At 41.9% G+C, this 12,286-nt stretch overlaps 1 pseudogene; it reads right to left on the reverse strand.

The window, feature by feature from the left end:
- The window catches only part of LOC121498627, an 81,018-nt pseudogene extending 78,990 nt beyond the window's left edge, over window positions 1-2,028 (reverse strand).
- Window positions 2,029-12,286: the final 10,258 nt, after the last annotated feature.

The following is a 12,286-nucleotide window of genomic DNA, read 5'->3' on the forward strand; positions in this document are numbered from 1 at the left end:
CTCAGAATATTAGAAGGTTTTCTTTTCTTTATTTTTTTAAAGATTTTATTTATTTATTCATGAAAGACAGAGAGAGAGAGAGGGAGACATAGACAAAGGGAGAAGTAGGCTTCCTACAGGGAACCCAATGCGGGACTCCATATTACATAACTTTAAAATGTAAATAAAAGGCTGGTGAGCAAAATAAGCTCCAAAGAGTGGGGCTGGTGTTCAGATCTGGATATTGTCATCTAAGAATCCCTCCGGGTATTTCCCACCCCCACTCCCACCCAGGTACTTTTAACAATGAAATTTGACAACCTACATCCGCTAAGTCTATCTATAGGCCAAGAGCAACAGATTTACTTCCAAGCAGCAAAAGGAAATTTGATAGAATATGGTAGGTGATGAGGCCCCTGGGTGACTCAGTGGTTGAGCGTCTGTCTTTGGCTCAGAGTGTGATCCTGGGGTCCTGGGATCGAGTCCTGCATTGGGCTCCCTGTGGAAAATCTGCTTCCCCCTCTGCCTATGTCTCTGCCTCTCTGTCTGTGTCTTTCATGAATGAATAAATAAAATGTTTTTAAAAAAATTTTTTAAATACAATAGGTGATAAAGGCATATTTTGGTGTGTAGAATTTCTACTGCTCTGACACTGTTTTCAGGCTTAGAGCCCAAATTAAATTTCAATAAGACTTCCCTGAGCATTTTTCTCCAGAAAGTTAGCTGTGTCAGGATGGGAGGGTACAGTATTCTTGGGTTTTGGAGGAGGTATACGTGAAGGAAAAGCTGGACTAAATATTTGAATGAAAGCTAAGGGTTCAGGATGACTAATAAGCAAGAGCAGGTGGAGAGAACCCACTGGAGTGTCAGCAGATATACAGTGTAAAGAAGGGGCCTCTTCTGGCCCTTAAGTTCACTGCCAGCCTGGGGTCCAGGCACCAATCATCAGCCAGGCTTGCAGGGTCAGAATTAGCAGCAAGGGGCCTAGAACCTGTAGAAACAGAATAGGCAGAAAAGACCAGAAGGAAACAAGAAGCCAAAAACCCATAGGGATGGGTCAGAAAATATACAGGACACTAAAAAAAAGGAGACCTTGAAAACAAACCATGTCTAGTTCTGAGGTTTACACAGGCTTCTTGTAAAGACAATAATCAAATCTGGACAACAATGAGCCTAGGGCTGGTAGGTAAAGATAAATGTAATCCATTGGCTGGGATCCAGAGACAAGTTCTGGTGGGCACAACACTTACTTTTTTTTTTTTTTCATTCAAGTAAAACATAGAACTTATAATGTGCCAGACAATTTTCTAGGTACTGAGGATACAGCAGGGAATGAAAACAATTCTCTGCCTAAGAGGAAATTATATTTTATTGAGAAAGATAATAAACAAGTTACAAATACTGCAGAGCATAATTTCAAGTAGTGGTAAGTGCTAAAAAAATTACAAATAAAATAATAAACTAAGAACCAGGGGATAGAGATAATAGAAAGGAGGCCACTTTAAATATATTTATTGTATTTGAGGAACAGCTTCTCTAGGAAGAAGAAATTTGAGGAGGGACCTCATTAAAGCCAGGGAAATTGCTATGTGATGATCCCATGGAAGAGTGCTCCAGAGAGAACAGAAAGTGCAAAGATCCTGTGGCGGTACTGAGTATGGCGTGCTTGAAAAATTGCGAGGTCAGCGTGCTGAAAGCCAAGGAAGCAAGGCAAGGCTGGCAGGTGATGAGTTTGGAGAAACACTGGGAAGATTTTGAGGGCCTGACAGGCCCTAGGTTAGGAGTTTGGATTTTATTGTTGAGATATTTCTCTCCTTGACTCTCTCCTAAAATTAAACCCCAACACTTCTTGGTTACCACAGATTTTCACTCTGTGCCTTATAAGTAACTATTCATTGTTGTCACAGGCAGCATAGCCACTCCATGCAGTAAAAATTGGCATTGCTCACCCTGTGGGGCTCTTGGCCACAAGTCCATTTCACTGTCTCCACAACCTACAGGGGTCTCTAAATGGTAGTGCTCGAGCCCAGCATGAGTGGCTAATGCCATGTTCACGTGCAGTCACAAACACCAAGTCCAGTCTAGATAATACAGTGGGCCAGAGGAAGACATGCCTCAGATATCCACAAACATGCGATTCCCATAGCCTATTTTATATTTTCAAGTGCACTCCACTGAATTTAACAAGAAAAAGAAAAACAAAAAACAAAACAAAACCAAACCCAACCAGGGGGAATTGTTTTGAAGTCCCAGAATCTTTCTGCTTAAAGTTATGGGGGAAATGGATGTATATGCTTTCCTGGATATAAAATATAACCAGAAAAGTAAAGCACAAATAAAATAATTTCCATGCCAGGATAGGAAATTCAGAGTTTACATAAGGAAATTCAGAGTTTTCCAATAAGGAAAGTTGGGCCATAATTATTTAACAAACATTGTTAGATCTGGATAAGCAGTTGTGCTCCCGTTTTCATTTTGGGACATATAACTATGGAGACATCCTGGATCTGACACTATTTAGCCACTCATCTTTATAGATTTAAGTGTCATCTAGCTCTGCTGCCTGCCATAAAAATATTTCAAATTCAGGTATCTTGCTTTTGCTTTCTTATCAAAATAATGGCCATTTACCAAGTGGCACTAAAGTGATAGGGCATTGTTCTTGAGAAAATACACAGTAGCTAGAATACAGGTAGGTGTGAGGAACAGGTTTGTGGATGCAGGTAAACTAAGTCACCTCCTGGTTCCATTACTGTCTAGTTGTGTGGGCTTCACTGTGTTACTTCACTTTTAATTCCTTAGTCTCTACATCTGGAAAACAAGGATAAAAAATACCCACCTCATAATGTGGTGAGGACTGAGATAACATAGGGACCCCAACATAGAGTGAGGACTTCATCAGTGGCAGTTTTGTAATAATTATAGATTATTACAGAAAGTTACAATAAGAGTACGGCAAGGTCATCTGGTTTCTTTCAGTGGCTTCATCTTACATAATTTTATAGGGAATTAACATCAGTATAATGTATGTGTATAGATCTATGGATTTTATCACATGTATGGATTCATCTAATCACCACCATGATCAAGCTACAGAAGTATCCTATCACTCCAAAAGGCTCCCACTTGCTACTCAGGAAGTCACACACCCTGTCACTCCAGCCCTCACCATCTTTATCCTTCATCAACCACTACTGATCTGTTTTCCATCTCTGTAATTTTGTCATTACAGAAATGTTTTTATAAATAGAATAACATAGTATGTGACCTTCTGAAATGGACTGTTTTTTCACTCTTGATAGTGCCTTTGAGATCTAGCCAAGTCATGGCATGTATCAGAACGTATGGGTTTTATTAAAAATATCATGCAATGCTCATCATGGTAAGGTAAGTATATTTATCACCTATCATCATACAATGTTATCACAGTATTATTGACTGTATTTCCTATGTTGTACTCCTCATCTCCATGACTTAATTATTTGCAACTGGAAGTTTGTACCTCTTAATCCCCTTTACATATTTCACCCATGCCCTCACTGCTCCCCTCTGGCAACCTCTTGTTTGCTTCTGTATTTGAGTCTGTTTCTGTTCCATTTGTTTGCTCATATGTTCTTTTTTTTTTCTTCTTCTTAGATTTCACGTAGTATTTGTCTTTCTCTGGCTTATTTCACTTAGTATAATATCCTCTAGGTCCATCCATGTTTTTGCAAATGGCAAGATCTCACTCTCGTTTATGGCCAAGTAATAGCCATATATACATTTCACATCTTCTTTATCCAGTCATCTATCGATGGACACTTGGGTTGCTTCCATATCTTGGCTATTATAAATAATGCTTCAATGAACATTAGCAGTGCAGATATCTTTTTGAAATTAGTGTTTTTATTTTCTTTGGATAAATACATAGTAGTAGAATTATTGGATTTTATGATATTTCTATTTTTAATTTTTTGAGGAATCTCTATACTATTTTCCACAGTAATTGCACCAATTTACATTCCCACCAACAGTGCATGAAGGTTTCCTTTTCTCCACATCCTCACCAGCACCTGTTATTTCTTGTCTTTTTAATTCTAGCCATTGTGGCAGGTGTGAGGTGAGCTCTCATTGTGGTTTTGATTTGCATTTCCTTGATGATGAGTGATGTCAAACAATTCTCATGTCTGTTGGCCATCTGGATGTCTTTGGAAAAATGTCTATTCAGATCCTCTGTTCTTTTTTAAGTTAGATTATTTGGAGGTATTTTTTTGGGGGGGTGTTACATTGTATAAGCTGTTCTTTATATATTTGGGATATTAACCCCTTATTGGATATATCATTTGCAAATATCCTCCCCCATTCAGTAGGTTGCCTCTTCATTTTCTTGATGGTTTTCTTCTCTGTCCCAGAACTTTTTATTTTGGGGTAGTCCCAACAGTTTATTTGTGCTTTTATTTTTCTTGCCTGAAGAGACATATCCATAAATATGTTGCTAAGGCTAATTTCTAAGAGATAACTATGTTTCCTTTTAGGAGTTCTGTGATTTCAGATCTCACATTTAGGTATTTAATTCAATAGTTTGTTCTTTTTATACCTGTGTAGCATTCCACAATATGAAAGTAGCTTTTTTTTTTTTTTAACCATTCATGTTTTGAGGACCATTTCAGTTGTTTCTAATTTGGAGCTATTACAAATAAAGCTACTTATGACAACCCTATACAGGTGTTCATCTGAATATAAATGTTTTTTTCTGAGATAAATTCCTAGGAGCATGATTGCTGGGTTTCGTGAACTTTTCTAACAGTTTCCTTACTGACATAATTATAAGCCACAAATGTGTAATTATTTCAGTACAAAAGATTCTCAATAAACTCCTTGAAAGATGAAGAGAAGTTGAATAAACTCTTTGGATAATATTGCAAAATTATACTGGTCAAGATAATTAGATTATGTATTAGATAATTATCTATTAGATAATTAATGATAGGTGCTCAACAAACAACCCTACAATCAATAGCTCAAAACAGTAAAAGTTTGTTTCTTACCCAATCAATATCCATTGTGGGTCAGGTAGCAATTCTGGATGGCTTCCTCTCTATCTTGTGACTCTTTGTATTTTGATGTGCCAGTATCTCTGCCACCTTTGCTTTCAGCTGGATAGCTGGAAGAGGGAAGGAGAGGATATGAAAGATAGCTCTGGATGCCTTAGGAGTCAGGCATGCATATGGCATACATCACATTTGTCTATATTCCATTGGCCAAAACCAGTCACATAGTCTCTACTTAACTGCAAGGGAGGTTAGGCAATTTGGTCTTCCAAGAAGAGGCAATGGAGCATTTATCTGGCTTGGCTTTGTGACAATGTGAACAGCAGGTGTGACCAGATAGAAAAATAGAACATTTTTATTTTTGGTATCAAAACCTTGCAGGTTGCACTAAGTCTGGCTTGAGGAAAACTCAGTAGCAATACCTGAATCACTTCCTATGAAGACAACTAATAGAGTTAAAGAAAAGGTAATGGCACTTGTAACAGTACCAACAAGGGTTTATTGGTAGTTATAATCATTAAAGCAGTTGAAGCATGCTGCATGTATTAATTCTACTGACTGGAAGCAAGCAATCTTTGGGAGGTACACAAATGGAGATGAGATACAGAAAGAAGAGGTGGAAATGTGTCAAGACCAACCACACTTGTTGGCTCTGAAGAGCCATTCTCATTCTACATGCTATAGCCAGACTGAAGCCAGGTGAAGCGAGGATCAGCAAACCACAGCCCACAGGTCACACCCAGCCCTCTGCCTGTTTCTGTATGGCCTGGGTGCTAAGGATCAGTTTCACATTTAAAGAGTTGAAAAAAAATCAAAGGAAAGAATGATATTTGGTGACACTGGAAAACATATGAAATTCAATTTCATTGTCCATAAATAAAGTTTTTTCAGAACACAACCATACTCCTTTGTTTATGTATTGTCTAATAACTGCTTTCACACTACAATGACAGGGTTAAATGGTTGCAACAAAGGCTGTATGCCTGAAGACAAAGCCAGAGTTATTTACTATCTGGCTTCAGTTTGCCAACTCCAAGTATAAACCATCTGGGCCTAATAGTTTTCAATGGTTTTGAGAATATTGTTAAGTTCATGGAAGGCTATGCCCCTTTTAAAGCCAACTTTATTTAATGGCTTTTTTCACATTGGAAAAGTAGCATCGCTATTTTTTTAAAGATCCACTCTTAATAGACCTTTTTCAGCTACTTGTCACAAGAGCAATCATGTGAGACTTAACAATCACATTCCTGAGCCTGAAGGGATAATGGTATTGTCCTCAAAATCCATCAGCGTTGACCCTGGAGTCCCTGGTCTGGAAAAAGAACTGCAACACGTCCAGCTTTTGAAGAGTCCTAAAATATTACATAACTATAGCATAATTCTGTTATATGACTAGAAACCTCTAAGTCCTATGAAAAAGATCCTCCCCAGGCATAAAGTACACAAGTTTTTAACTGTATTTAGAAATCTTCAGTTTTTCCAAGCTTACTTGTTCCCCACTGAGCAGCCAAGTTCAAAAGAGCGTTAGCAGAAAACAAAATTTTCTTAAAAAAAAATGTTCCCATAGTGTCCATGTTGTGAAATACTTCATCTTTTAAAATAACCTGCAAAAATTCAGCATTAACATCACAATTTACAGAAATGAACGAGTAGCACTTGAGTTATTTTGATATTCAGGGAAAAGCATGTGACTCTTTTCCTCTTGAACTATCACATACCATGCCTTTTTAACAACTTGCAAGGTTTTTGTTCTCCACATCTGATTTTGCTTTTTAAATGTGTAGTTGGGGGCAGCCCCAGTGGCGCAGTGGTTTAGCACCGCCTGTAGTCCAGGGTATGATCCTGGAGACCCGGGGTCAAGTCCCACGTCGGGCTTCTTGCAGGGAGCCTGCTTCTCCCTCTGCCTGTGTCTCTGCCTCTCTCTCTCTCTGCCTGTGTCTCTGCCTCTCTCTCTCTCTCTCTCTGAATAAATAAATAAATAAATCTTTTAAAAAAAATGTGTAGTTGGAATGAGCACTGGCTTGGAACTTAAAAGGCCCAGGACCCAAATTCCCCTCTGGTACTTTAGTTGTGTGACTTTGAGTCAACCACATGATGGGGCTCATTAAATGGGACACAGCCTGGAAAGTACTTAGCACAGTGCCTGGCATTTAGAAAATGATCAATAATATTGTTTATGATTAAGATTATTCTTGTGTCATTGGGGAATGAATGGAGCACTAAGAGTCTTCTGTTTTGTTGCTGTAGCAAAAAACCGTGGTGGCAGGGTTATAACTTGTAGAAATAGTGTCAGAGACAAGTCATAGTTATCGTCAACAAAACCATCTGTCAATGGATTACACAAACTCAAAGAGTAAGAGCCTCTTCTGTTTATCAAAGCAGTGGCTAAAACATATCAATTATATGGACAGAAATATCATAGGTATTAAATTAAGTCAACGAAAACAATCATTTTACATTAAGCTCTCTTAAACTCCTAGGAAATCTTAGAATTTATCCAGTCAACCACCTGGCTCATTAAGTCATTCTGCCCCTTCCCATGGTAAGGAAATCACCGTCCTTTGAGGTAACCCATTTCAGCTTGAAACTATCCCTTTGACTGAATTGAAAGGGATTTCTCTGGTGCTTACATTCTTTGGACCAAGTTCCACACTCCGGAGCCAAATCTGGTACTTTTCACTTTTGACTGATCTTCAAATATTTGATGGGATCGTCTATACTGCTCCTGCATTAACTTCTCCAGTCCCTTCCATGTTCACCAATGCTACCGGGTTGGTGTGGCCATACCCTGGCCACATATCCTATTGTGCTTCAAGCACAGCACAGCCCCTTTCTTTACAAAATAGCTCATCCACCCTGTACTCTGCCCTCTGGCAAATCTACAGCCACATAAATTCCCCAGACTGTATAGCTAGATCAAAGTAGTCTCAGTATGTTCTCCAGCCCATTCCTGTGCATGAGAGCACATTTCAAAGCAAAGTGATTTGATCTCTTCCCTGGGTTCTGTTCTGCAGGTCAGAATCACGTCCCCATGATACTGAAAGCAGTGTGAGAAACTGGAACTCCAAGGTGCAGCGCCTGGAGAATTTACACCTGGATGTCCCATTGACTTAGTTCTCCCTACAGTGAATGGAGTCCAAACAATACAGAACCCTGCAACTAAATGAATGTGCTTTTTAACATTCATTTCAATATTATGTTGAGCTCGGCAAAGAGTCTGAAGCTTTATCCTACTTGCGTGCTAGCAAGTGAGCTGTGAGCCTGCCCCAGTGTCATGGGTACTTCCAGATGACACGAGATGCCTGGGTGAGAGACAAAGGAGCTTATTACCCCAGACACAGCAAGCAGCCTGAGCTTCATGTTCCTGTGGTTTCCACTTATCTCTCATGTTCCACAAGGACAGGTCTGAAGACTCAGCAGGTGTGCATCACAGCTGAGAAACCTGGAGGTTAAAATCCCCCAGTCTTTCATAATGGGCTGTAAGTGAGCTTACCCAGCTTTTACCCTGGAGGGAGACATAATCTTTATCACACTGGGCAGCAAACAAACCTGCCCTTCACTCCGGGGGGGTCGCTATCTATCTTTTCCAAGGCCATTCATTATACAGATATCCTTGAAAAGGGAATCTAGAACAAAAGCTGGCAGTGCCTCTCCTCATAAGACTTGCAAAGCATAAGAGACCCACGAAGAACAGTCTCCCAGTACATCGTAGGATTTTATTTGGGGAATACTTAATTTCTACAGAACATTAAACCATCCAGTAAATATCTATTGAATGAACACTGTATGCTCAGCACTTGCCTATGTACTGTGGAGGGTGAAAAGTCATAAGGAGTCCTAATCCATAGGACTGGTTGCCACCAAAGATGTAGGTGACTTGGCTCAAGGTGAGTGTACAGCCTGAGAAGAACACAGATCCCAATAAGAATCAGAAACACACTTCAGGAACAAGTAGAATAGAAGATGGGATCAAAAGAGGAGAAATCAAGCAAGCCCTCAGTGGTCAAGGGGGGGTCCATGGAGCAGGGCTTTGAGTGAGTGCAGACACTGGGCTGCCTGAGTATGGTTGGCCTGGTCTGTGAGTCCTGGGCAATGGGAGAAGCCTGTGTAGCCAGAACAAGTGTCTTGGTATCATTCTTTATAATTCTGGGTGCTGGTAAACGGAGAGGTCTTTGTTTCCTCAGTGCTTAGAGGATGGAGGTGTGTAGGTAGGAGCCAGGAGTTTGTAAGGTACAGGTATGTGTAACAGAGTGTGCCTTGTAAGAGAGGGACTTGGAGGAGCTCTATCAATGTGGGGGTTGGAGAGGACTCGGCATACATAGAGTTAATTTCCCTTATAAAATATACATTTGTCTGTAATGCTGCACACTATAAGGGTAGTATAGGGTGAGAAGAGTGGCGACATATGGGAAAACCAACATCTGGTCATGCTATGAGGAGCTTGTGTGGGAGCCTTGGATCACATCCTGGATGATCGTTGTCCTGGTCACCAGCCAGGCATCCTCATGACTGTCAACGTGTTGTGAAGTGGACTTAGACTGGAGGAGCAATCCTTACATTGTTACCTCAAAGGCTCAGGGAGCTTGCATAACAGACCTTCTGTCCAGCTTTGGGGGGAGTTGCATTGTACCAGAGCACATGTTGCAGACAGCATCAGCTGGGCTCAGCCTCAGCCTCAGGGGAGCTTCTAAAATTCAGAAATCGAGATTAGTGTTTAGTCAAGCCCTAAGACATGTTGAAACTCCTAAGAACTGAGAGTGTTTTTTGAGGGGTAGGGCAGACCCTGGCAGCCATGCTTCAGCTGGTGAAGGGTCTCCACATTGAAGGTCTTGAAAATGTGCTGCGACCAGGAAGCACTTCAGAGTCCCCATTGAGGCCACATTATGCTCCATAAACTGGAGACAGCCAGGAGTCAGTGCTGTGCCCTAGAAAGGAAGAACTTCAAATTAGTTTGAAGAATATGACAGTAAAATATAAACATACAAAATATGCAGTTTTTGAGAGGCAATAGAAATTAATAGAAAATTTTAGATCTGATGTGAGGGTGACCACACATCTCAGAGCAAGACATCTCTCTCTTTGGCAGAAGGCTGAGAGGGACAAAGTTATCCATGAAGGAGTTGCAATCACCCTAGCGGGGCATCCAGACCTGCCATTGATGTCACATGCTGCGCCTTCTGTCAGGAAGATCCTCCCCAGCCTACTGCTCTTCCTTTTCCTCTTCTTCTTCTTTTTTTTTTTTTTTTAAGATTTTATTTATTCATCAGAAACACAGAGAGAAAGGCAAAGACATAGGCAGAAGGAGAAGCAGGCTCTCTGTGAGGAGCCTGATGGCAGAACTTGTTCCCACGACTCCAGGACCATGACCTGAGCCAAAGGCAGATGCTTAACCACTGAGCCACCTGGGTGCCCCTTCTTTTCCCTCTTCTTGCAAAACACCTACTCATGTTTCCATGTTCAGTTCAGAAGCTCCACCCCCACCCCCACCCCACTGCCTAGGGTAGGATTGGCCACTCTCTCCTTCGAGTGCTCAGGTACACTGTATGTAGATATATTCCATTGAGATTGGTGCACCTTTTCATTTGCATGAAGAATTTCTTCTCCAGCCCTAAAAGGACAAGGACCTTGTTTTGCTGTCAGATTCCTCAGCCCCTGCCCCAATGTTTGCTATAAAATCAGTACTTGGCAAATGTTGGATGGCTGACCTCCTGTTAAGAGGCTCACGTTGACTCCCGTTCCCACCCAGATTCCCAGAAGAAGAAAGTACAAGGCAGGTGCTGAGTCATATGCTGGAAGAACTAGTGTGGATTTCCAGGACCTACTGGGAAAAGGAAAATGAGGAAAGAAGCAATTCTCGGTCTCTAACCAGAAGAGGCAGGGAGGACACATTGCTGAGCACCAAGCCAACTCCCACCCAAAGGGTCCCGAGTCACTGATGACAGGACCCCTTAGAGCAGGGATGGCTGGAAGAAGCAACTGTTTCCAGTCAGAGGGGAAAGTGACTGAGAAGAAGGAGGCACAGTCAGCCCACAGCTTCCTTGGGGGGAAGGCTGCCAAGGGCCTCTCTGTCATTTGACTTTCCCCATCACAGATAAGCCTTTATAATGAAGCCCTTGAGGTCAAGGTAAGTACGTTGGAAGGCCTAATTGCCAACTGGTGTCTCTCTTACCCTGCCTGAAATTCCACCCGTCACAAAGTCGGAGAATTTACAAACATCAAATGCAAATGCCTTGATATTCTGAGGTGAATGGAATGGACACAGGTTCTCTGTCCAGAACTAGCCTGTGGCAGGAGTGCCAGCAAAGACACCACTAGGAACTTTTGGTGCCTGGAATGCCAGCCATGGGGTGTGGGCCTCCCTGGACTCCCTCAGATCCAGTGTTCTGCTCCATGTTAGAGCTACCCCTCCAGATGCTAGAAAGATGGTTTGGTACAAACCCCATTCCAATGGGAATTCTGTGAACTCCAGATGTATCTCTCAGATTATTGTGGGGTTGCTGAGGCCCATGGCCAGTGGAAGACCACCATACCCCCCTCCTACTAGCCTGCTATGTCTCCAGTCCCCGCCCCTCCTGGGGTGGTAAGCACATCCTGTCAGGACCTTTCCCATGTTCCAACCTTCTACACCGCAGCTCTCCCTTCTCACTGAGGTCCTCACCCAGGGGTTGCTCTTGGCAGGGTGTGCCCCTGGCCCCACCCCACTGTGGCCAGAGCAGCAGTTATCACTGCTGTGGCTTTATGATCCAGCTTTTTGGTGACTTCTAATGGACTGGGTACAAATAACTGAGGCCAATAGCAGATGGAAGCCAACAGATAAATTCTCCCCTTTCCTGTTCCCATTCCCCATAATGGATTGTTTGGAAAGGCAGTAGTCTTGGCATCCCTGGCAATATCCATGAGACTGGGTAACCCACTTGGGAACACATCAGATTGAGATATATTTGTTCCCTCCCCTTCTGGGCCTCACCCTATGTTTGCCCTCATCACAGCTTCCCCAGATTTCACTCCCAGGATAGTGTGAGCTGTGATGCTGCAGGCTCAGTCTAATGCTGGGAGCCTGGGAGGAGGAGGCTCTATTACCCACAGAAAGTACAGGGGGGAAAAGGGGAGGACAGATTCTTTTTTTTTTTTTTTGGAGGACAGATTCTAATACTCCAAAAATATAATGGCTTAGGACCATTATCATTTTGGACCCTTATCATTCTCCAGAGGCCCCATGAAATGGGTTACCTGCCTTCAGGCAAATCTTGGGGACATTTTGGCATGAGCCCCTGCAT

The sequence above is a fragment of the Vulpes lagopus genome, chromosome 9, assembly GCF_018345385.1.
Source record: "Vulpes lagopus strain Blue_001 chromosome 9, ASM1834538v1, whole genome shotgun sequence".
Taxonomy (NCBI): Eukaryota; Metazoa; Chordata; class Mammalia; order Carnivora; family Canidae; genus Vulpes; species Vulpes lagopus.